Source organism: Chrysemys picta, chromosome 1 (genome assembly GCF_011386835.1).
Source record: "Chrysemys picta bellii isolate R12L10 chromosome 1, ASM1138683v2, whole genome shotgun sequence".
In the NCBI taxonomy this organism is placed as follows: domain Eukaryota; kingdom Metazoa; phylum Chordata; order Testudines; family Emydidae; genus Chrysemys; species Chrysemys picta.
In genome coordinates, this window is record NC_088791.1 from 233,567,680 (window position 1) to 233,594,058 (window position 26,379).

The 26,379-nt window shown below is 45.6% G+C and overlaps 1 protein-coding gene across 1 annotated transcript in view; it reads left to right on the plus strand.

Moving 5' to 3' along the window:
- Positions 1–13,180: 13,180 nt before the first annotated feature.
- Positions 13,181–26,379, plus strand: part of OCA2 (OCA2 melanosomal transmembrane protein) — a 351,992-nt gene continuing 338,793 nt past the window's right edge. Inside the window, exon 1 of the mRNA XM_065580822.1 lies at positions 13,181–13,300. The gene's annotated coding sequence lies outside the window, so the exon portion shown is untranslated. The remainder of the gene's footprint in view (positions 13,301–26,379) is intronic.

The window sequence follows — 26,379 nt, forward strand, 5'->3', positions numbered from 1 at the left end:
ATTAGCCTTTTCCTGAGAGAGGAAGATCACAAGATTGACATTTAATTGAGTTCCTCTTGTTTTAATTGCAATACAGTACAGCACTCATTGTATTGTACAGTTTTGGCAAATTAGAGTTGGGCTGTATTACTTACACAATAGGATGTTTATTTTAAACAGTAAGTGTCACACTGGCTGGAATGAGTCACAGCTAAGTGAGCCAATCTCAGGTCAGCCTGCCAGAAAACAGGGCCTGTTCCCCAAACTGGCGGTATAGTCTATCATAAGATTTCACCAAGCCAATAACAAATGTATTATTATACTTCCAAAATGCTATACTAGTTGTTATGAAGCCACAGTCATTCCCCTTCAAGCCCTCTAGCCCCTCATGCACCATCCAGACAAACCAGACTTCTGTGATAAATGATTATTAAAACCAGAAATCACAGATTTGGTTCTACCGGTTCCAAAGATGCTCACCCCAGGTCAAAATATACTTCAGATCTTACCCAAGAACCATGCTGGTAGCCAATTCTTTAGTAACTAAAAACTAATGGTTTATTAATACATATTTTTTTAAAAAAGAAGAGGGTTATTAAATGATTAAAGTGAATCATATCCATTACAGTTGATTTCAGAGTTTGTAGATCAGGATAAGAGTAGTGATGTTAAATCTGCCAGTTTGTAATAAGTCTGGTTCTTCTTCGAGTGATTGCTCATGTGTATTCCACTATAGGTGTGCGTGCTCGCCACGTGCACCGGTACCGGAAGTTTTTCCCTTAGCAGTATCCATAGTGGGGGAGCACTGCTGCGACTCCTGGAGTGGCGCCTGTATATCGCGCCATAAAGGGGGCTGCGTGCTCCCCCCACCCTCAGTTCCTTCTTGCCGCCAGTGAAGGTAGTCGGAACTTGCTCCAGCTCGGCTTAGCTGCAGCGTTTCTAGCTTAGTGGTATCCAGTTTCACTGAACTTTCTTTCGTGAGTGCCTGGCTCGGGGCAGGCCCCGTGGCCCAGGCTTCAAGTCGTGCGACTCCTGGCGCAACTCCATGCCCAAAAGTGACCGACACAATCAGTGTCTTCGCTGTCTGGGCGAGTCTCACATTAGTGACAAGTGCAAGATCTGCTGTTCCGTCAAGCCTCGGACGAAAAAGGAGTGTTTGATCCAACTCTGAGCTCTCTTAATGAAGTCGGCCTTGGGCCCAGCACCGGCGCGTCGAGCCGACACCGCGCCGGGCTCCGCGTCTTCGGCATGTGTCGAAGCACCTCCGGTGCGCAGTTCTGAATCGGCACCCGGTACCGCGTTCTCGGTGCGCAGCGAGGCGCTGTCAATGTCCTGGCACTGCGCCCCAGCTAAGAAGCAACGGAAGTCTCAGTGGCGCCAAGAGAAGAACAGGAGTGAGGCCAGACCCGAGTTGGGCAGCCCACGATCCCCACTGGGACAGAGACCTCCGACTTGGGCTGAGCGGAGTAGTCCAGTCCCGTCCGTGCGAGCCTCGCCGGCGGTACGCATGCCTTCGACGCCAGAGGCAGCTCAGGCCACGTGTGACATCTTAACGCTTCCGGTGCCGGGAGCACTGCCTCAGTCGGGCCCCTGGTCCCATGGGAAGCCGCCTTTGGGCGCCCATCAGCCGTCCCCGGAGGTGTCGGAGGTCGAGGCACCTTCCTGGGTCGAGGTGCCGAGCAGAGCCCCACGATGCATGTCGACTCCATGTCCGGGCTCTTCGATGAGTGGATCCCACTCCTCCGGTCTCAATCGCCGTCGAGGAGGTGGCAAGATGCAGCGCTGTTCCTCTTCCAGTGAAACAGGTCGCGACGCCGTCGGCACCGACGTTCGTACTCAAGCGCCCGCCATCGCAGGGGCCATGCTCGCGGTGAGTCCTGAGAGTCCCTGGCACTGAGGCACTGTGGCCACAGGCGCCGCAAGGAGTCCAGGGACAACTCCTCGGACATATATCTCTCGACCTCCAGGGCAGGAGCCATCGTGATAGAGACCGCTCCAGCTGTTTTTACGGCAACGTGCGCTCCTCCCGGACCTCGGCGTCGGCGCGCAGCCATCTCTCCCAGTGCCGCGCCGCACCGCAGGACCAACCCGCCCTGCCGGCGCCCAATGCGCCTCTGCTCCAGGCTGTGCCCTGCCAGGAACAATGGTGCCAGTGAGCACCGTGGCCTCAGGCACCTGCGCAGCCGGGACCTTGCTTCGTGGCAGGAGCCTCTCAGGGTCGACCCGCATCACCTCCCCGGCACCGGGATCAGGCCGTGGGTGCCAAACCCCAGGCACCGAACCCCAACGTGGAGCCCACGATGCACCGTCCAGGCCTCAACCCTCTGCTCCGCAAGCTAGGGGCAGATATGAACCCCCACCTAAGCGGCAGAGGGATCAAAGGCGCCGGTCCCAATGCCAATCCCGCTCGGCCCCATGGCCTGGGGCCTCAAAGGCCAAACGCCCGGGAAAACGGCATTTTTGACTCGTTGAGGGGGGTCACTGGGCCTGTTGCCAGTGTACCCTCCCCCCCAAGTTGTTAAAGTTACCTTTTCTAAACTGTTTATCGGACTTCTGACTGCAGTGGTCCCATATAACATCAGACCAATGGGTCCTCAGACCATCTCCCAAGGGTACAGGCTGCAGTTTGTTTCAACCCCTCCCAACTGTCCCCCGGCCGGGGCTCCGGAGCATGCCATCCTCCTCGGTCAGGAGGTAGAGCACCTCCTCTCTCTGGGAGCGGTGGAAAGGGTACCATGGGAATACCAGGGCAAGGGCTTTTACTCCATGTATTTCCTCATCCCCAAGGCGAAGGGCGGGCTTCAGCCCATCCTCGACCTGCGGAATCTCAACCAGTTTCTGGTGCGTTGCAAATGTCGCATGGTATCCCTGGCCTCTATTATTCTGTCCCTGGACCAGGGGGATAGGTTTATGGCGCTGGTCCTCCAGGATGCATACTTTCACATCCACGTTTTCGAGGGTCACAGGCGCTTCCTCCGTTTCCTGGTGGGTCAGGACCATTTCCAATTTATGGTCCTCCCCTTTGGCCTTTCTACTGCCCCCAGGGTATTTATAAAATGTATGGCAGTGGTGGTAGCCCACCTCAGGAGGAAAGGGCTGCAGATCTCCCCCTACCTTGATGACTGGCTGCTCAAGGGCCGGTCTCGTGCTCTGGTGCAACAGCAGACGAGCTTCCTGCTAGACACCTGTGGGGCTCTAGGCCTACTCGTAAACGAGGAGAAATCCACGTTAATTCCGGTTCAGTGCATAACCTTTATAGGGGCGCTGTTAGATTCCAGGGTGGCCACGGCCTCCCTCCCATGGGACAGATTCGAGACGCTCAAAGCTCTCATCGCCTCGGTCACGGACTTTCCGGTAACCACGGCACAGGTGTGCCTCCAAATCCTAGGCCACATGGCAGCTTGCATCTATTGTGGTGAGACATGCCAGGCTTCGGATGCGGCCGCTTCAGCTCTGGCTGGCCTCCCGGTATTCCCAGGCCAGGGACGCCCTGGACAAGGTGGTCACAGTGCCCCCCTGGGGTGGTGGCAGACCTCCAATGGTGGTCCCTCCCGAGGAACATGCTTCAGGGTATTCCCTTCCGAGAGCCCCCTCCCTCACTAGATCTAGTGTTGGACGCCTCGGACTAGGGCTGGGGAGCCCACGTGGGGGATTTCAGGACCAAGGGTTTGTGGTCACCAGAGGAACTAACCCTGCACATAAATGTCAGGGAGTTCAGGGCCATATGCCTGGCATGCGGGCATTTCACCAGCACATACACGGGAGGGTGGTCAGTCCTCATGGACAACATGACTGCCATGTACTATGTCAACAAACAGAGGGGCACGCGTTCCCGGGCCTTATGCCTTAAGCCCAGCTCCTGTGGGAGTTCTGTATAGCCCACAATATACTCCTGCGGGCATTTTACCTGCTCGGCAAGAGCAACACGCTCGCGGACCGCCTGAGCAGGCTAGTCTCCCAACAGCACGAGTGGTCCCTGCACAAGGAGGTGGCCAGGTGGATCTTCCTACAGTGGGGTGCTCCCCAGGTAGACCTGTTCACCACCACCCAGAATCGACAGTGTCCTCGATTCTGCTCCAGAGCGGGAGAGGGCAACGGGGCACTATCGGATGTGTTCCTGCTCCCCTGGTCGGGGCCCCTGTTGTATGCTTTCCCGCTCTTCCCTTTAATAGACAGGGTCCTACAGAAGGTGAACTCAGATGGGGCGAGGATTATCCTCATAGCCCCGGATTGGGCCTCTCAGCATTGGTATGGATCCCTGCTGCAACTCTTAGTGGCCCCTCCTTGCAGACTGCCGCTAAGCCTGGACCTCCTCTCCCAGGAGGAAGGTCGCCTCCTCCATCCCAACGTAGCCGCGCTCCATCTGACAGCGTGGCTGCTTTGTGGTTAAATGAGGAGGAAGGGAGGTGTTCTGAGGATGTGAGAAGGGTTCTGCTGGAGAGTAGGAAACCCTCCATGCGGCGTACCTACCTGGCTAAGTGGTATAGGTTCTCTAGGTGGGCGAGGGATAGAGGTTCCTCTCCCTCTTTCGCATCTATCCAGCTTGTCTTCGATTACCTCCTGTCCCTTTGGACCCAAGGCCTGGCGCCCTCCTCCATCAGGGTGCACCTGGCAGCCATTTTGGCTTTCCATCCCCCGGTGCAGGGTCTGTCTGTGTTTTCACATCAAATGATGGCCCAGTTTCTGAAAGGGTTAGATCGGGCATTCCCTTATGCCAGATCCCTGGTCCCTCTCTGGAACCTAAACCTGGTACTCTCCCGCCTCACAGGACCTCCTTTTGAGCCGTTAGCCACGTATTCGTGGTTCCACCTGTCATGAAAGGTGGCGTTCTTAGTGGCTATCACCTCAGCCCGCTGGGTCTCCGAGCTCAGGGCCCTGACCTCTGAACCACCATATACGGTCTTCCATAAGGACAAGGTGGAGCTCTGCCCTCACCCTGCTTTTTTGCCAAAGGTAGTCTCGGCTTTCCACATGGATCAGGATATTTTCCTCCCGATCCTCTGTCCTAAGCCCTATTCCTCCACCGAGGAACGCCACCTGCACGTATTAGACATGCGCTGGCCTTTTATTTAGACAGAACTAGGCCATTTAGGAGGTCCCCCCAGCTTTTTATTGCTTTGGCCAAACGCATGAGGGGGCTACTGGTCTCCACTCAGCGGATCTCCTGCTGGATCACTTCGTGCATTCGCACCTGCTACGACCTGGCAGGGGTCCCCCCACCTCCTATAGTGAAGGCTCATTCGACGAGAGCCCAGGCCTCGTCAGCGGCCTATGTGGCTCATGTCCCTATTCTGTAGGGCTGCTACGTGGTCCTCTGTCCACACTTTTTCATCGCACTACGTGATTGTCTCCCAAATGAGGGATGACGCTGGGTTTGGTAGAGCGGTGCTCCGTCCGGGTAACCCTTAAATCTTTACACTTAAACTCCTACCCGCCTCCATCAGGGATAGCTTGGAGTCACCTATAGTGGAATACACATGAGCAATCACTCGAAGAAGAAAGGACAGTTACCTGTTCTGTAACTGGCGTTTTTCGACATGTGTTGCTCAGGTGTATTCCACATCCCGCCCTCCTTCCCCTCTGTTGGAGTTGTCTGGCAAGAAGGAACTGAGGGTGGGGGGAGCACGCAGCCCCCTTTATGGCGCGATATACAGGCACCACTCCAGGGGTCGCAGCGGTGCTCCCCCACTATGGATACTGCTAAGGGAAAAACGTCCGGTACTGATGCACGTGGCGAGCACACACCTATAGTGGAATACACCTGAGCAACACATCTCGAAGAATGCCAGTTATGGTATTCAGTTAAGAATGCCAGTTATTCAGGTAACTGTCCTTTCACCCAAAAGCTTGGGGGCTCCCAGTCCATTGTTCATAGCTTCCCTTGTTAGAAATAAGTCTAGAGATGTGGAGGAAAGAGGCAAGGAGATGTCACAGTCTCCAATTTGTATCCCCCAGTTCATGTGCATGGAAAGTTACTGTCTCAAACATGGAGTCAGGGATCACATGTTCTACGTGCCCTTGCTGAGCCATCCATTGTCTATGTGCTCTCTAAGACACTTTCGGGAAGGGCCCCTTGGAAGAGTTGATTCTTCCAAATGGCCCATCAACCATAGCTGGCTGGTCTTGATGTAAATCTGTCCTATGGGTGTTACCTAGGAACACAACATGTTTGAGATACAAACACACAGCAAAGATCCATAACTTCATACACAATGACAATACACACATGAAAACAGGATAACATTGTTCAAGAAATCACAACTTTTCCAGTGATACTGTACAAGGCATACTTTGTATAAAATTTATCACAATTGTGCAACAGTGGTGATACAGAAGTTGTACCTTAGTGTAAATATGGTCATGTTTCTTTTTCTATAGCGTCACAGTAAGGTGGAAGATGGTGTAATCTTCCTCTGCAGTATGGAACATTATAATGTCCAAGAGGTGCTGTGAGTGTGGCAAGATGGGAGGCTGCCATAGTTGTTGTGGATATTTAGATGTGGTATTCAAAGGGCTATAGTTAAGGCTGCATGTGTGTCATGGATTCCATGACTTTCCGTGACCTCTGCAGCGGCCGGTGCACCTGGCCTCGGGGGCCGCCTGAGCAGCTCAGCCAGCCCCTGCGCCAGCCGCACCAGCTGCTGCTGGGGCAGTCTCGGGCCACCACCCCCAGCAACAGCAGGAGTTTGGGTGGGGGGCTCAGGGCTGGGGGTTGGGGTACAGGAGGGGGTGAGGGCTCTGGGCAGTGCTTACCTCGTGGGGCTCCCTGGGAGCGGCAACATCCCTCTGCTGTAGGTGGAGGCATGGCCCAGGGGTCTCTGCATGCTTCCCCCGCCTGCAGGCACTGCCCCCACAGCTCCCATTGGCCACGGTTACCGGCCAATGGGAGCTCTGGAGCTAGCACTCGGGGCAGAGGCAGGACAGAGATTCCTGGCCACACCTCTGTCTAGGAGTGGAGGGAGGGGGATGTTGCTGCTTCTGGGGAGGCATGGAGCCAGATAGGAAGCCTGCCAGCCCCCCCAGCCCCAGTGGGGGTCCCAGCCCCCCCCCCAAGCACTCAAGCCGCCCCCCAGCACCTGCAGCGCCCCTGGGCCAACTCCCCCTCCACCCCCATCCCCCCAAGATTTAGTCAGGACTATATAGTGCAGGTCATGTACAGGTCACAGGCTGTGAATTTTTGTTTACTGCCCAGGTCCTGTCCATGATTTTTACTAAAAGTACCCGTGACTAAAACATAGCCGTAGCTATAGTTAATTAGGTCTCAGGTCTTTGCAAATGGAAGGCTGGATTCTGCCACTCTTACTTTGAGTAGTATTAAGAGCTAGTGTGAAGAGCTGCTGGAGGCAGCCATTTGCAGTGCACAAGAAATTTTGTAGGTCCTGCAAAACACAAGAACTTTGCTATCTATTCTCGAGCGCCTTCTACTAGCACCTTATCTGTTAACTATTTTCACATATACAGATAGAGCACTCCCTGTAACAAGTATAGTATTCTCCACATGATTTACTCACTCTGAAATCAGAGTCGCAGAGCTGGATCCCGAATGATTAGGGACAAATCACCATACAATCACTTCAAGCAAATCATCCCTTCAAAGAAACCATCAAATTGTCAGTCGCTGAGCAAAAATACAAATGGTCTTAACTTTGTTGTGTCCTAAAATACAATATTTCATGACAGGTTTTTCTGGGTGCTTTTTGCAAGCAGAGATAACCCTCCTATGAAAATGATTTTCTGTTAAATGTATTGTGGGTTTGTAAAGGTGAATCCCATTGGCTGCATTTATCATGCGCTTTGGGATTGCTCTGTGCATTCTGCCACATCTTCAGCCCTGTGTGAAATACCGGTTAGATTTGGGTTTGGTTTTTATGTTGTAAATGACCACTTTGTATCACTACCCTTGAGACACGGAAAGAATGCAAACATGATAGAGCTCCAGGATGGCTCCCCCCTCTTTATCCCTTCTGGTTCAGTGCATGGCTCTTTCTTGGCTGGAAAGTCTGTCAGGAATGCAGAAACCCATGTCTTGTGCTCTAAGCTACATGATTCTCTCACAACAACCAGCCTGTGAGCAGTCATATCACTCCCTACTGGGAAAGTGATGTTTACACTAAAACTACAGTTAGGACTTATTTTAGAATGTCTGAAGGATGATCTTACATAGATATTTTTCATGAGAGCAGTAATACAGCTGCATTAATTTACCTGGTAGGTGATTAATAGAGATGGGCTGAGGAGGCCATGTTTTTGCTTTGTAAAAACTGACAGATATCTCCTGGCTTTGCAAAACTGAAACCAGGGCTAGTTTGGGTCCAAATTCTATTTATTACAAACCACCCAAGTTGGTGAGTTCAAAGGTGGTTACAGATAAAAACCTTCTGGTCTGGGCCAATCTCTAGTTACCCCTTGTTTCATTGGACTAACTTAAAATATATCTGAAATTCTAATTAATTCAAAGTATATCCAGTGTTCCCTCTAATTTTTCCCACCCATGTTTGGAATAAATTTTGTTATGTGCACCAATATGGAGGTGATGTGTGGTGTGAGGGGGCTCAGGGCTGGGCCAGAGTGTTGGGGTGCAGGGGGGTGAGGGCTCCGGCTGGAGTGTGGGCTTTAGGGTGGGGCCTAGGGTATGGGAGGAGGTTCAGGGTTGGGGCAGAGGGTTGGGTGCATGGGGGATGGGACCAGGGATGAGGGGTTTGGGGTGCAGGCTGTCCTGAGCTGGGGGAGAGCATCTCTCCCTGTCTGCGGCAAGTCTGGAGCCAGGGCCGGGGGAGAGGTGCCTTTCCCCACTGCAGCCCTGAGCACCTGCACAGCCCTTGATAGGCTGCTGAGCCTAGAGGGAACTTGGTATATGACATAACTTTTTACTATATTTATTACTCCTGGGAGAATTCTGTGCCAGAAGTTTAAAAATTCTGCACACAATATTTTAAAATTCTGCATATTTTATTTGTTAAAATAACACACTATAATCAAGTCCAACAGGGTTTTTTTGGGGGGGGGCGCGCGAAGAGGTATTGTTAGGGAATTGGGGAACTTCCCCCACACGGACTCTGGCTAACCCCGAGCCTCTCCCATTCAATCAGGCACATCTGCCTCTGTCCCCGTGTGTCCCTGCACCCCTTGTGGCCTTGCAACCCCTCTCAGCCACCTCTCTTCCCCCTGTGGCCCTGCACCCCCTGCCCCCATGTGGCCCTGCACCCCTACATACCACCCTATCCCCTATCTCCATGTGGCCCTGCACCCCCGACTCCCATTCAGACTCTGGCTCAATGCTGTCCTCCACTAGCTCCTGTCCCCCCAGTAGCCTTTCTGATCCCCAGTCTGTGACTGCCCCAGTAGCCTCGTGTGCCCTGCTCTTTGGTTCCCCCTCCCCCCCAATCCTGTGCTGCCTCCCCTGGTCCCACCATCTGGGCTCTGTGAGGAAAGCAGCCTCTCCGCCTCCCTATCTGGGGCTGGCTGAGCCAGCTGCCCTCTCTTCTGGTGCCACAGCAGCCCCTGGTAGGTGAAAGGTGTAATTGAAGCGCCTCTCCGGCAGAATGTATTTTCTGCAGAGAAAAAATATCTGCGGGGTTCATGAATTCTGTGCATGCTCAGTGGCGCAGAATTCTCCCACAAGTACTTTGTGAACTGAGTTTTCATGATTTAAAACTGGTTTTCAGTATATTTTTCTTGCAAAGTCTGCCCTTAGCATAGATATTAGTGTGTATGTTTTTAGTAGTACACGGGCAACATGTTAATTGCAGAGTTTTGTGAGATGATGCAGTGCAGCTAAGAAGTGTGTAAGTGCCTTTTTTCTATTGCTGCTGCATTATATTACTGTATTTCATGGTAACTTTAATGTCAGAGAAATTAACATCTTATTTTTTACGCAGCCCTGTGAGTCCATCATAATCTTCCAGTTTTCAGACTTCCTCTCTCTGATTGGTTGCTTGCATAGATTATAAAACCAGAAAGGACTCTTATTATAATCTATTCTGATCTCCAGTATAACTGAGACCATGACATTTCATGAGCCCAATAACCTGTGATTGAAGTAGGGCGCACATCTTCTGACTTCGTTTATGTGTATTTTAAACTGCTTCCTCTAGTTTTCTCTTCCTGTTTCCCTTGCTATACAGATTTTTGGTTATTTTTCATGTACTGTGAAATCCATCAACTTCTCCTGACACTGAGCCTTGTCCAAGTTGTCATTTCCCACCCATACCTTCAGCCATAAACTTTATCTTATCAATAAGCCTCATTCTTCCCTTTTTTATACCATTTGTGATCCTGCCCAAACTGACTGTTCTCTGCTTATATTTGAATACATTCCCCTCTACTTCCCACCTTAAACATTCAGTCTCTTTATTCCAACAAGTATCTTGATCCCACTGGATTTTCCACTTTGAGATTTGCATTCTTGATCCTGTCTTTTGGTGTCTTGTGTCTCCTTCATTCTCCACCCTCTTGATGTCTATCTCCATTCTCTCTACTATTCTTTAACCGACTTGCCCTATCAATTCACACTGTTTCCCTTGTTATACAGATTTTTTGGTTATTTTTCATCTACTATGAAATCCATCAACTTCTCCTGCTAGGACTTTATTTAAGGGGCCAAGAGCGCTTATTTAAATGTCTGAGGATTGCCATAGGAACATTTAAGAGGCAAAAGCATAGATTTAACTCGGGTAAACACCACTAAGGTGTTGATCAGATTAGTAATATTGGGTAATTATCTATCCATACCTTTATTTTTAACTACGTGTATTGTTAAATTGCTCTTTTTACAAATGAATATCACAGGCAACATTTCCTCCTTTGACTTTATTTTTTCCCCTGGGCTTCTACTTAATTCCTAAAACGTATTTCTTCTATAACACAGTATATCCCAGTGCTGTAGCTAGTTAAACCATTATGGAGGTGGATACAATCGTGGCTGTACAGTTGAGGTTGAATGAGGTAGCTAATATTGGGTGAACCCTTATGAAAGAAATAATCTACCAATACTTGAAGGATGCATGTACTAGATCCTAGATATCTTCATATTAAGTCTACAGATGACAAATTAAACCAGGTACCTCTGCATGATGGGGTCATCTGCTTATTTTCTTAAGGTTTTTACTACCTTAAAATGAGCACTCATCCCAGGCTCTTGACACCGTGAATACACAAACTCAATCAATTACTCCCAGATCAAATACCCCAGCAACAGCGTAAATAAAACAGTTTAATTTGTACTCGCACCAGAGTCCACTCTACCCACTAACACCTCCCATCCTTATGGGTAAGGGAGAAAAGTTAGATCACCATGGTCTGCTGAAAAGGCCTAACAAACTTGGAACACTGGAAAAAAACTATTGATGACATGGAGATCCTGCAGGAATTTAACATTCTGATGTCTGCTTCAGGTCTTTGGAAACTGAAAATAAAGTTACTCAGGGCCTGTCTACACTAAAAGTTATATTAGGTTGACATACAGCCACCGTAGTAATTACTGCAGTGGTTCGTGTCCACACTACCCTCCTGTTGGTGGTGCACATCCCCACCAGGAGTGCTTCTACCGACTTAAGAGGGGCAGTCTGGGGGCTGAGAGCCTGGGCTCTCAGCTCTGTGCAGCTCCCCGTACCCCCTGCTCTGCGCCCAGAAGCAGGGTGGCTGCAGCCTCAGGACAGCATCTGGCAGGGAGTGGGGAGCCAGGAGCCCAGGGGCAGCAGCCAGGCTTTAGCTGGAGCTCCCTCACCCACCTTGGGGTGACTGCCCGAGCTGTGACTGGCTTTCTTGTCCAATATGGGAGCCGTGAAATTGACAAGAATGACCATCAACAGCCGACGTAAGGAACGCAGTGTCTACAGGAACACTGCGTCGCCCTAACTACACTGAAACAAGCCCTATGCCTCTCGTGAAGATGGAGTTATGATGTTGGTGTAGTAGGGCACTAAGGCCTGGTCCCCACTTAGTCCGGACTTCGGACTAAGGTACGCAAATTCAGCTATGTTAATAACGTAGCTGAATTCGAAGTACCTTAGTCCGAACTTACCGCGGTCCAGACGCGGCCGGAAGTCTCCCCCCGTCGACGCCGCGTACTCCTCTCGGCGAGCTGGAGTACCGGCGCCGACTGTGAGCACTTCCGGGATCGATCCCAGAACATCGATGGCGTGCCGCCGGACCAGCCGGTAAGTGAAGACTAGGCCTTACATCGGAGGGAGCAAGGCTGTAGTGTGTACACAGACAGAATTAGGTCAACGTAAGCCACTTTACGTCGACCTAACTCTGTAGTGTAGATCAGGCCTAACTAATTCTTCAAACATGAGTACTTCTTGAGGGAGACTCTGTAAAGGAAAACTATCCTTGCTCCTTAACAGATAATTCTCCAAAGCAAAATGTCAGTAACTTCATTTTAGGTTGTTCGTTTTTTGTTTGTCTTTTGTTCTACATACAGCTTGATACACAGGTATTGATGCAACACTCCTCCTCCCCTCCCCCCCCTTTTTTTTGGTCTGCCTATGCTATACAGATATTGACTATTGTAGACATATAGGGTTATAACAGACTGAAAAAAAAAAACCTATTCCATCTTTCATGTTGGCAAAAAAATCAGATAGAGGAAAGTGATTAGATTTCCTGCATTCAATTCTACAGTAAAATCTATAGGTCCTTGAAACATCAATTAGAGGAATGAAAAAGTATGTCTTTTTTTTTTTTTTTTTGTACTAATGGTGGAAGGAAGTGACTCATGCTTTAGTGTAGAGTAGCTAAATCAGCTGTTCTGTAACTTTTTGTTGTGACTTTAACAGTAGAGATAAGTATCTTAAAACAGGCTTTTTTGCTGTACTCAACTTCAGTAAATTTTTCCAGCTTACTATCAAAACTCAGGCATATGTGAAGTGTTTGCTTAATAAACCTAACAGTGATCCATTTACTTATTCTCTCACTGCCCTTTGTAACAACTAGCTCAGTATTAGGAAGAGCTTTGTTGAGGCTGAGAATACTGGTGGTGGTAGTCAAGTGCTAGCTCCTAACTGGAGGGGGATGTGGGGGGGGGGGTCACATGATAGTAAATCTAGGATTTCTTGCTTCATTTATGTGTGTGCATAGAATGTTATGGTCATTACTAGATCAAGGGATGTTGTTAATAGCTGATGGTAATTCCTCTGTGACCTATTCACTTAGGTAAATAAACTTTCCATTCAGAAAACACAAGGCATCTTGCTGCTCACTTAACTGAAGAAGCTGAGTTCATTTTAAAGTCTTCCTTTTCTTTGTGCAATCCATTTCATTTTTGAGTCCTTTTCTAATAATAAAAGAATCACTGCAAGAATTCTGCAAAAAGAATCAGGTAAAAATGCATTTTTTCTAAACAAAAAAAAAAAAGTTGTTTTAACAGAAAAATTATCCAACTGTTCTAATAATCTGGGGATAAGAAGCATTTTTAAAATGTACAATTGAAAAAACTTTATTTAAAAACATAATCAAGACTTGGAAAATAGTACAGGGTTTGATTAAGCTTATTTTAGCATTTTATATACATTTGAACATACAGGACTTTACAACTCCAGAGGATACACACACTGTGTTAGCTGTTTAATTGTAAGTGGTTGCTTTTAAATATTAAGCAATATTTACAGTAAGTGTTGCTATTGACCTTGTTACTTATTGATTAAGATGCCAACTTAAATTGAAGAGATGTACTTACATTACAAGATGTACAACTTACAAGAACATTGAGAAGATATGAAGTTGAGGTCATTTATTTTAGTTCATAGCAAATTTCATTTTGCTTGTCAGATTTTAAAACACGAACTTTTTGCCCTCAATCTATTATGTCTGCGGATGAATGATAGAGCTAGTTCAGGCATATTTTTATTGGGTTATATATTTTGCAAGATAAACTTAGTGTCTTTAAAACATAAATTCAGCTCTGTTGTGATTGTGTTGCAACTAGCAATAATATTGCATAGTATGAATACCTCTCTGAGCTAAGCAGTATAGAATTATTTAATTTGTTTTAAACAACCATATAATTGGCATCAGCTTTTTTTCCCTTTTGTTTGTTGGACTTGATGTATGGCTAAATTGTGGCATTATGCATTTTGGCTCTAGTTGCCGTGTGCTTTTGTTACTCAGCTTTCTTGAGTAACGGCAATGGAAAGAACAGTTGCTTAGACTAGAAATGTGTTACTCTGCATGGACTGATTTGTCTTATGCAGCAAGAGTTAAGCTGGTTACAAATTCCTTTTTTCCATGAGTTCTGGGGTGTTTATAACTTAGCTGTGAAAATTCAGATCACAGTTCACACTCAAACAGAGTTTGAGGTGTGAACCTGGGAGTGACCCTATATAAAGCAGAATGTAACTTTGTTTTTTTATGTAGTGTTTGTATAATTATAAACTTTCTCTGAGTGGGGAAAACACTCTAGCATTACAGATTAAACAAATATAGGATGAACCGCAGCAATGCACTGCAAGTTTAAAAAGGAATAGGATTCAGTTTAAGGATAAAAATCCTTTTGTATTTTTGGATAGATGCACATAATGGAAACATTTATTTATTTTTATTGTATTTATATATACTTATTTTCTGGTATTAGCCCATGATGGCAGAAATCTCATGGAAAAACAGTTGATCTTTTGAGATGTTACCATTCAAAACGCTGACAATCTGATACCAGCTCCTGAGATTTTAGCACTGAATCTGAATCCAAAACCTATACCTGATTCACCTTGAATGTGAACTATCAATCAGTCCTCTGTATAGTTCATGGTAAGCCCATCTAAGCATAGGGATTTAATGACCAAATTTGCTTGGGCATTATATATGAATTCTAGCCATTAATCTCAATAGCAGAATTTGCCTCCCACTTCAGATCTTTTTGGTTGAGTTTTGAGCAGCAGTGGAAGGAAAGAAAAGGGAGGAAGGAAGAGATGTGAAACTGATGACCAGGAACAGAAAGTGGAAGGGGCAGAGCATCAAAAAAGGTGGCTTGTTAATGGATTTCTCTTCAGAGGACATGTTAAATAAAGACAAAGCCTATCAAAAAGAATATTGAGAAACTAGATGTTAGAGACTTAGTAGTTTAAACTGTATTGTAGAAGTAGTGTGTCCAGTTCTGGGCACCATGTTTCAGGAAAGATGTGGATGAATTGGAGAGAATCCAGAGAAGAGCAACAAAAATGATTAAAGGTCCGGAAAACATGACCTATGAGGGAAGACTGAAAAAACTGGGTTTGTTTAGTCTGGAGAAGAGAAGACTGGTGGAGGGACAAGGTGAACACAACAGTTCAAGTACATAAAAGTTTGTTAGAAGGAGGAGGGAGAAAAATTGTTCTTGTTAATCTCTGAGGATAGAACAAGAAGCAATGGGCTTACATTGCAGCAAGGGCAGTATAAATTGGACATTAGGAAAACTTCCTAACTGTCCGAGTGGTTAAGCACTGGAATAAATTGCCTAGGGAGAACATAAGAATGGCCTTTTGCGTCAAACCAGTGGTCCGTCTAGCCCAGGATTCTGTCTTCTGACAGTGACCAATGGTGCTTCAGAGGGAATGAACAGAGCAGGTTATCAGGTGATCCATCCCGTGTCACTCATTTCCAGCTTCTGGCAAACAGAGGCTAGGGACACTTCAGAGCATGGTTTTGCATCCCTGTCCATCCTGGCTAATAGCCAGGACCCATTGATGTACCTATCCTCCATGAACTCATCTTGTTCTTTTTTGAATCCTGTTATAGTCTAGGTCAGGAGCGGGCAAACTTTTTGGCCTGAGGGCCACATCGGGGTTGTGCAATTGTATGGAGGGCCGGGTAGGGAAGGCTGTGCCTCCCCAAACAGCCTGGCCCCCACCCCCTATCCATCCCCTCCCACTTCCTGCCCCCTGACTGCCCCCCTCAGAACCTCCAACCCATCCAACCCCCCTGCTCCTTGTCCCCTAACCGCCCCCTCCCAGGATCCCCACCCCCATCCAACCCCCCTGACCCCTATCCATACCCCCGCCCCCTGCCAGCCCCCCCGGGACTCCCACTACCTATCCAACCGCCCTTTGCTCCTCGTCCCCTGACCACCCCCTCCTGGGACTCCCTGCCCCTAACTGCCCCCTGGGATCCCACCCTTATCCAACCCCCCCTTTCTCCCTATCCCCTGACTGCCCTCCCGACTCCTATGCACATCCCCGCCCCCTGACAGGCCCCCCCGGGACTCTCACTCCCAACCCTCCCTGTTCCCCATCCCCTGACTGCCCCCCCAGAACCTCTGCCCCATCCAGCCGCCCACTCCTCCCTGAATGCCCCCCAGAATCCCCTGCTCCCTTACCCAACCCCCCCACTCCCCGCCCCCTTACCAGCAGCAGGAGCTTGCAGCTGTGACATCCAGCCAGAGCTAGCTGTGCTTCCCACGCTGCCCAGTGGGAGCGGCGGGCCAGAGCATGGTTGCAGGGGAGGGAGAACAGCAGGTGAGGGGCCGGGGACTAGGCTCCTTGGCCGGGAGCTCAGGGGCAGGGCAGGACGGTCGCACGGGCCAGATGTGGCCATAGTTTGCCCATGTCTGGTCTAGTCCTTCACAACATCCTCTAGCAAAGAGTTCCACAGTTGACTGTGCATTGTGTGAAGAAATACTGCCTTTTGTTTGTTTTAAACCTGCTGCCTATTAATTTCATTGGGTGACCCCTAGTTCTTGTGTTCTGAGAAGGAGTAAATAACACTTCCTTATTTACTTTTTCCACACCAGTCATGATTTTATAGACCTCTATTATATCCCCCTTAGTTGTTTCTTTTCCAAGCTGAAAAGTCCCAGTCTTATTAATCTATCCTCCTATGGAAGCTGTTCCATACCCATAATAATTTTTGTTGCCCTTTTCTGTACCTTTTCCAATATATCTTTTTTGAGATGGGGTGACCAGATCTGCATGCAGTATTCAAGATGTGGGCATACCATGGATTTATATCTTATCTATCCTTTTCCTAATGATTCCCAACATTGTTAGCTTTTTGATTGCTGCTGGACATTAAGTGGATGTTTTCAGAGAACTATCTACAATGACTCCAAGATCCCTTTCTTGAGTGGTAATAGATAATATAGACCCCATCATTTTATATGTATAGTTGGGATTATGTTTTCCAATGTGCATTACTTTGCATTTATCTACATTTAATTTCATCTGCCATTTTGTTGCCCAGTCACCCAATTTTGTGAGGTACCTTTGTAACTCTTCACAGTGTGCTTTGGACTTTAACTTTCTTGAGTAGTTTTGTATCATCTGCAACTTTTGCCACCTCACTGTTTACCCCTTTTTCCTAGATCATTTATGAATATGTTGAACAGTACTGGTTTCAGAACAGATCCCTGGGTCATAATTTACCTCTCTCCATTCTGAAATGGACCATTTATTCCTACCCTTTGTTTCCTATCTTTTAACTAGTTGCTGATCCATGAGAGGACCATCTCTATTACCCCATGACAGCTTACTTTGCTTAAGAGCCTTTGGTGAGGGACCTTGTCAATCGCCTTCTAAAAAACCTGAGTACACATATATCACCCTTGTCCACATGCTTGTTGGCTACCTCAAAGAATTCTGGTAGATTGGTGAAGCATGATTTCCCTTTACAAAAACCATGTTGACTCTCCCCCAACAAATCATGTTCATCTATGTGTGATAATTCTGTTCTTTTCTATAGTTTCAACCAGTTTTCACTGGTTCTGAATTAAGGCTTACCAGCCTGTAACTGCCAGAATTGCCTCTGGAGCTTCTTAAAAAAATTGGCGTCACATCAGCTATCCTCCAGTCATCTGGTGCTGTGCAATCTCAGTCACTGGAGATTTTTAAGAGCTGGTTAGACACACACCTGTCAGGGATGGTCTAGACAATACTTAGTCCTGCCATGAGTGTAGGGGACTGGACTAGATGACCTCTCAAGGTCCCTTCCAGTCCTACAGTTCGAGGGTTCTATTAAACTAACTGTTGGAGCATGGTACGTTACAATGGATAAAAGCCTCTGAAAAGCCCTCCCTTACTTATTCAGCACGATAAAAAAAGATTTCTATAAATACTCAGGAATATTTCTGAAAAGACTCAAGAAAAATAAAAGTCTAGTGAAAAGATTTTCACGTCTGGGTGCTTTTGCCAGACTATATTTTCCATGGTGGATTAACTTTGAACTACCAATTAAAAGTTATTACTAAATCCTGTTATAGCAGAAAGCAATTATGTTCTTAATCTTAAGATTTTACTAATGTCTCTTTCAGAGTGGATTTTTTACTTTTATTGCCAAGTCTTTTGTAAGTTACTGTCACAGGGTAGCTGCAAAGCCAATAGGTTTCCTTGTGAGGGTAATAGTGGTGGCCAGTACAAAATGTGCTTTACTTAAAAAAACAAAACAAAACAAATCAGAAAGTGAGAAAAGGGGATAGATAGTATTACTGTAGTAAAGTGTGTCTGTTGGTACAATGATGACTTCATTTCTTGTTCTGAAGCATTTAAAATCCTCGAAATTCTGTCATGCTTTGAGAGAATTATTGCAGTTTTCAGACAGCATCATTTGGAACTAAATATTGGATACACTTTACTGCTATGAAAATTGTGAGTTTTATCAGCTTTGTTCTTCTAAAACCAGATAGACCAAGCCTCCTCCCTATTTTACAAAGGGGTCTTAACACTGCCAAGGTTGATAGATCCAAAGTTTAGTTTACCTTAAAAACTTGATGTTTTTTTTTTAATTCCTGGTAATTATGGGAAGTAAGGACTATGGTAGTGCAAAAATCCTGACATTTTCCAACAGCCACCAAACAATATGACCGGCAATAACACATTCCATATTTGTCAGAGTTCCACCTTAGGCAAATACTGCACTAAGAAACCAGTGTGTGGTAACTGCTGGCAGGTGCTTTTCAATGGTGATTGCTTATGCTCATCACTTGCTTACACCTGTATGTCCATCTCAGAAACATAGCCACGATTAGAAATAGAGGTGAACCACTAACATTTTCAACAGCAAGCGGAGTAAGAAAATGTTCTGAGTTCATTAGAAAAGCTTAATTGTGCCGCCACAATTATGCATTTTTTACAGAGACGTGAAAGGGAAATACTACTTTGTCATAAAATCAACATTTTAACTCTTCTTGTGTTCCTCTAATTTACATACTCACTGCCTGATCATACCCCCATAAAGTTAGTGGAACTACTGCCATTGATTTCAGTGAGCCGATTACTTTTCCTATTAATTTACTTTGAATGAGGTCAAAGCCTGAGATTTGTTCTTAAAGGGATCACTCTCATGACTGGGACACTGATATTGTGTGTCTGAACATGATTCCGGGCACAACAGAACACCCTGTTGTCACATTCATGAGTGTTTAGAGAATTACCAAGTATGCTGGACTTCTCCAGGAGCCTGGCGATAGAGTACTCTACTCACCACAGGTGGTGCCTCCTCCTGGCAGTTCTGCCAGGCCAACGCCCCTTCCAGGGGTTACACTTACTCTTTCCCCCTCCATGGCCCCTCTCTCGCACTAGGAACTGCAGTATCCTCTTCATGACCTCCAGCCAGGTCACTGTGGTTTCCCCTTGCGGGGATGTGTATTGAAGTCCCTGCTCACCAGCAATCTCAGGCAGTCCTCCCATTCACTGCCCCAGGTGCCATTCCCTTAGTGGCTGGTAGGGGAACCCGGGTTCCCCACGCCCCCACTCTGGGTTCCTCCTCAGAGACTCTCTAAACAGCAGTCAAGGTGTGGCTTCCTCCTGCACCTTATTATCTTCCCTGAATCTCTTCCTTACCTCCTACCCCTTCCCATTCTTCTGGGTTTGCCAGTCTCTCAATTCCCTCCCCCCACAGAGTAACCATATGCTACTTGTCTCTATAGCCCCCAAACACACCTCCCTCCTCCCAGGGAGTGACTGCAGACTACCTCCCTACAGCCTCCTCTGTTTTGAATTTCATGTTTTTATATAAGCCCCACCTGTTCCCCCACAGGTGATCTTCCCTAATTAGGGCTTTCCTCCCAGGCCTAATTCTCCCAAATTGCAGCCTAATTGGGTGATTGGGCCTAGTTGGCCCAATTCTGCTCTTGCATCACAGGCCTATCCAGTGTCTACTTAAATCAAGTGGTGACCTTCTACAGAGTTCAGTGGGTTTAGGATTGGGCCCATGAATTACAGTATATTTCAATAACCAAGACAAAAGCAGAGAGGTAGAATGACTGGATAAAACTAGACAAATCCACACAAGAGATGCTGATCTGAAGCCAATGGAAAGACTCACGCTAGCTACATTGGACTTTGGACAAAGTTCTAGATGTATCTGTCCTCTAAATGGTGTGTGTACTAAAATTCTCTTACCATTCAATATAAGAAAGCAATGACAAATACATATCTGCCCTCCTACAGTCATAGGACACATACTTTTAGCTTCGGTTTGCAAAAATGCCATCTAATTAACAAATGTAGCTTGCAGTATAGTGTCTCTATTGAGTTTTCAGAAGTCTCATTTTCTGCTCATTGCATTTTAATTATTTGCATGCTGATGCTGGTTCTCTTATTCCACTGGGAGGGTTAATTGCTGTTTTGTTTGCTTGACCTATGAAATTACACACAGCACGTTATGGGTGTTACAATTCAGGTCTGTTCTACTAACTTCTTTGACCTGAGCTGCTTATAGTGGAGTTTCACTTTATACTTGGATTATTAAGAACATTTAGTTTAATTTAAAAAAGAAACCCCATCTCCTACCTTTCTGTTTTAATTAATTAAAGCATCGTGGCATAATGAGACCTTATAACCTTGTAATATCAGATGTGACAGCTGCATTGATTACTTGTTCAATAGACGGGGCTGAGCCTAATTTCCTTCTTCACATAAAAGGACAGATCCTGTTTTCTCTGCACACCCAAAACTATTGTCTTCCAGCCTGGATCAATAGGAGCCTTTGTTTTCGGGGAGTGCAGGATTTGCCCCTGTTGTGCATCCTGTCCCAACTTGGAAGCAAGTCACCAAGGATTTGGACTTGTGGAATGGGCCGTTTCCTTTTTGGGAAGGAAATGAATGGATACAGACTTTAGATATTCCTTCTTAGTCTCATTTGATTAATAAAGGCCCTGATCCAAACATTGAAGTTGCTGGAAAGTCTCCCTCTGACTTCAGTGGGCTTTAGATTAGGCTCAGTGTGCACACAATTCCTGTTGACTTTAAACTAGGATGGATAAAACAGCAAAGGCAGCAGCGCTGTCTCTCTTTCTGATACCCCCTGCACCAGGGAAGTAGTCCAAGCACAGTCCTGTGTTCAAGTTCTCAACCCTAAGTGTGCTTACACACAACTACCTAACCACTGCTATGCCACATCTTCCCCACTACATGGCTTTATTTTGCTTTGCAGGCTAACTATACTCCATCCAGATGATTGTGTTGAGGAAGCAGGCTGTGCTCCCTTCCTGCTCATCTGCTCTGAAACACAAAAGAAAACTCACTGAAATGACACAGTCTCCATTCCTCTTTTACCACAAGAGCTGGAGTATGTGTGAGTGCTATTAGTTTTGATTGTAGCTGTTTTAAGTTCTAAAATACTTTCACTCAAGCTACTGGGCTAGAACAAACTCAGAAATTTGCAGTGGATCTTTACCTTCTCCTAAATATTCCCATCACAGATCTTTGATTGCTAATATTTAGTTTCTTTTGCTTCAATACTGTTGATTGCAAATGTATTTTAAGTAACTGCTAAAAAAGTCCATGCAGAATTTAATGGGGACGAACTCCCTATGTTAATGTAACTCCCTCCTGGGATCCCTTTGAACAAAAAGAGGTGGTCCTTGGTGTTTTGTGTTGGGCTAAGTCATGTAATGTTGTCTTCCATTGTCGACCAGAGGGTTAGTTAAAACCACCAATCTTATTTTCACTTATCAAACCAAGGAAGATTCAGAACAAAGGTTTCCAGAGGCACAAAGCTAGACAGCTTTCTTGTGCTTGTAATGATTGATTTTTGCATCATTTTTACAGTTTCCAGTAAAGAGGTCTCCTATAGTTTGGTCATACATCTGACATTTATTTAGTGCGTTACAAAATATGGGGATCAGTAGTCAAGTTGAGCTAGGTATTTCATGAACAGAGGCTCTTCAAGGTTCCCTTGCAGCTTGCTATTGCTCTCTTGAACAGAGACAGTCAATTGTGTTGCATTTTGCTGTGGCTTTAAAACATGGAAAAGTGCTCCTTGTGGACTTTTAATTCTAGGTGAAAGTAGAAACTTGTGACCAATGAGCAGATCCGACATACAGGGCCACACACTTGCCATTGATCCGTGTGCAAAATTCCCATTTATGTTAATGGAATTTCTGCTGTGAATTCAGGGAAGTGTGGCACTGAGTATATTGATAAAATTCATGTCAGTAGCTGCTTTCTTACAGTAACAGAAGAGCACAGTCTTTGTAGCTGCTTGTTTAAAAACAAAACAAAAACACATAAGTCCCTCTCCCCCCCCAACACACCTCACATTTGGGTACAACTTTGTCCGCAAGTTTGCTCATTTCACAGAGTGAATCATGAAAATAATTCTTTAGACATTTTGTTTTGATACATTTCACAAATTTTTTCAGGAATTATCCACTCAGCTCTAGAAACTGGGCAACTTTCAGAACAAAACGCTGGAGAGTAAAATAAAACTAAAAATAAAAATTGCAGGGACGTTGTAGTTATGGCAAACCCAAATGTTACAAACTCAGGAGATTAAAATAAGGTACTCTTATACGAAATCCAAGTTTGTATATGGAAATCCACAGGTAAGGCACTCAATCAACTTTAACTCTGCCTTCTAGTGACACCATGCGATTTCTTTGGTTCCATATTAGAGGTAATTGATGTCTAAAGACAATTAGGTTTTTTTTCATGGTTTAACTTTAGCTCATAAACTAATAAACAGATTTGTAAATTCTCAGGTAATTCATTCTGTAACAACTGCCGGAAGTTTGGGGAGGATACATGTATTTTTCCTACATAACAGCGGCTGAATCCCTGCTTTCAGTGCAAAATGGAAATCAACTTTAACTCTGGAGTTGCACTGGTTGCTCCATAATAAGGGAAGAAAATTTAGCAAGTCATCTAATGCATGGGAACCCTGTGAAGGCTGAGTAATCAAGAAGCTTGTTGTTAACTCAGCCAGAGTTCTTTGGCAGAAATCTCCACCAAACAGGTATCATTTATCATCAAAGCTGTTCATACCATCAATGTACATAAGATGTATTGAACATTTCAGGAAGTATTTCCCGTTGTCTTTAGGAACATGTGCAGAAGAGCTGGAGTTTAAGGGGGCTGTTTAAAGCATCAGAATGGCTTGTGATTGTAAGGCGGGCTAGTAATATATTTTCTTTGACATAGTATAGTAAACAAAGCTTAGATACCTTCATATATCCTTGTCAACCATCTTCTCATTGTGGAGCTTTGGAACAAGAGAGATGGTGAAAGTTTATCCACAGCAGGGGAAACTCAGATTTTAAAAATTGCTACTTGCAACTGGCCAGTGGTGAAGCATGATACGGGTAGGGAGCTTATTACACAAACCCTGTCATATAAACACCATTGGCAGAATGAAATAGTGTCAAACAAGCCGTTTGACCTTAGATATATTAATTAGCTTCCAGTGAAGCAGGCTAATGTAGAAGAATACTCGACTACGTGCAGCCAGGCTGGGTTTCTCATCTGTCAGAGGCTGAAGAGACTTGATCAAAATTGTTTTTCGCAACCCACTTGCATTGTGCTTGTGTGCACTAGTTGGTTGACTTTGCAATTTCATAGTGTCTGACATGGGGTTAATTTGATTACAAAGTTGTTCAATCCTGCAAATGCAATTTTCTGTTGCAAATTATTTTCTATGGTGCATTAAACTGAGACGCTCAGAAATACAGGGAAAAGGGCAAGGGAAGCCACTTTGAATATCTCCCTGGATGAACAATCCCCTTCTGTTTGGGTTGGCACTGGAAGAACTTGACGTTTGCAGATGACTATTCATGTGATGCCTTAGTTTCTTAGTGTTGGATATTAGTGTAGGTTATTGTAATGGTGGGGGCTATGTAAGATCATCTCAATTACCAACATCCTCATGCAGTGGTTTTCATATCCAGCTGCTCCTCGGAACTCTCCTTGTCTAACCAAGAATGTTAATTACAATCTTTGGAATTTTATGTAAGCACTGGACTAGTCAGCTGAGAAATAGTGTCAGCCAAAATGTTATCTCCACTATCATATGTAGGTCAGGCTCAGTTTCTTGTCTGATTTTGATTTGTTGCAAATGTCATGGTACTGTATGAAGTGAAAAATCCCCCTCTGGTGAGTCTCTCATAGCATGCAGTGCTGCAGTATTGTCCTGTGACTGGCCTTTACAGTGACGAGAGAGAGAGGATAACATCTTTAAAAGGTCTTATGTGACTCTGGTACCTCGGGTCAATTTTCAAACCTGACTTGACTTAGGTACTTAAGTACCTAAATCCCATTGACGTAGGCTCCTAAATGCTTACATCCTGTCTGAAAATCAGATTTGGGCTCCTGAATCACATGGGTACTTTTGAAAATTTTACCCATAGTCATGTTTAGTTTAATAGAAAACTGAATAGCTGGTAAAGGGAATGGTCAATTACCAGCTTTTGTTGTAGATTTCCTATTTTTAGACAAGAAACTTCAGTATGGAAACTTTGTGTTTTGGACAGTGACTAGCACATTGTGAGCACTTCGAAAATCCAAATAATTTTCCCATCTGTAAAATTAGGGATAATAAATAAATGTGAATTTAGACTACATTCAGCTCTTCTTCATTCAAAGAGCACACACAAAAATAAGTTTTGCATATTCCTGAGTGCCTTGTACTGGCAACTGATTAACTATTTTCATGTGTACAAACATCTGCTTTAGAGCACTCCTGGACCATTATTCTTTCTATAAAGGAAGCTGAAGAATTTCAGTTAAATATATAGACTTTGAAATCTTCTGTTTGCGTGGTTTTATTTTGAGTCCTTTCCTTTGTTTGCCCTCAGAAGATTTCTGCACTGCTAGATTTTCTGGCATCAGCGTTGCCAATTCCAAAAGGTCGCTAGTAGATGAACTCCTATTCATGGTCAGAGTCAGTTTCAGCTGTATCTCCATACCTCTGCGGGGGCTCACCCGAGTCATCCCTTGAGGACAGCTGTTGCTTGGTTGTTCTTAGGCAATGGCAGTGGTGGTAGGCTTGTCCTTATACTTCTACAATGCATGTCAATGGTGTTAGTCTTTGCATACATATCCTTGCCCTCTATCTGGTGTCCCTGTCATTAGGCACTAGCTGTCCTTTTTAGAGTTCAGAGAGCTCCTTGGTTCCTCTATCATAGTAGTGTTTGATTTGCTGTCATTGCTATTTAATCTCCTTCTTATCCACTGCTGGATAAGTTCATTCGGTCTAGGCAGTAGAATCCCTGTATGATTGTGGGACATGTAATGTTGTGCTGGTTGCTTCCCATGCCTTCTGTTGGTAGTCCTCCAGACCAGAAATACTGTCCTTGGGTCTTTAATATCCCACATTTGAATAGTTTCTTAGCATCCTTGACAGCTGCCCTTTGTCTGGCTGTGATGCAATTAGATCCATTAGCCTGGATGTGTCGTGTTGAAATTTTGCTGATACTGCAAACTCCTAACAGGCAAACTGATTAACATTGGCTGGGATGGCATGCTGAGCAAATTGAGTTTTGCAGCATTCAATAACAGTGGTTGCTGCTGTGGCATGTGAAGGACCTATTTCCCAATAATCTGAATGGTAATCAGCTATCACTAAGTAGATGTGATTTCCCAATATACATAAGTCTGGGCCTCCCTTGCTCTATGGTTGAACAGGTATTTCAGGTAATTGAATGCTTCCCTTTGTTCATTTGCTAGGAATTGATTACAGATACTGCACTGACTACTGAAGTCTTTCACCTCACTGCTTATGTTTGGCCAGTACCGGACATCTTGGGCCTTGTGTAGACACGCTTTTAATATCAATATGCCTGAAGTGTATGCTGGCTACCTTTTCAGAGGGGATGTCTTTATAAAGACAGTAGGGTAATAACACCATTTTGTAGTAACAGTTCACCTCTGTACATCCAATATTCATGAATACTGAGTGGCATGTCCTTCCATCCTGTCTGGCCATCTGACATAGTGACTGTTCTGAGTGCTTGAAACACAATGTTTGGGTATGTGTCTATCTACAGACCCTGATAATCCATCACACGAAGGGGTTCTGTCCCTCAAGTGATAATTGTGAAGGTTCATTAATATTCTTTGGAGACATCTTGGCGCTAATAACAAAGGCTTTTGGATTCCAAAGATTTGGGGTCTCTGTCCACCTGCATATGGCCAGATATGGGCAGGAGATATTGCTCAAACATGGTGCATGCAAAAACTATGGCTGGGCTTTCCTACTCTATTTGAGTATAGTTTTGCT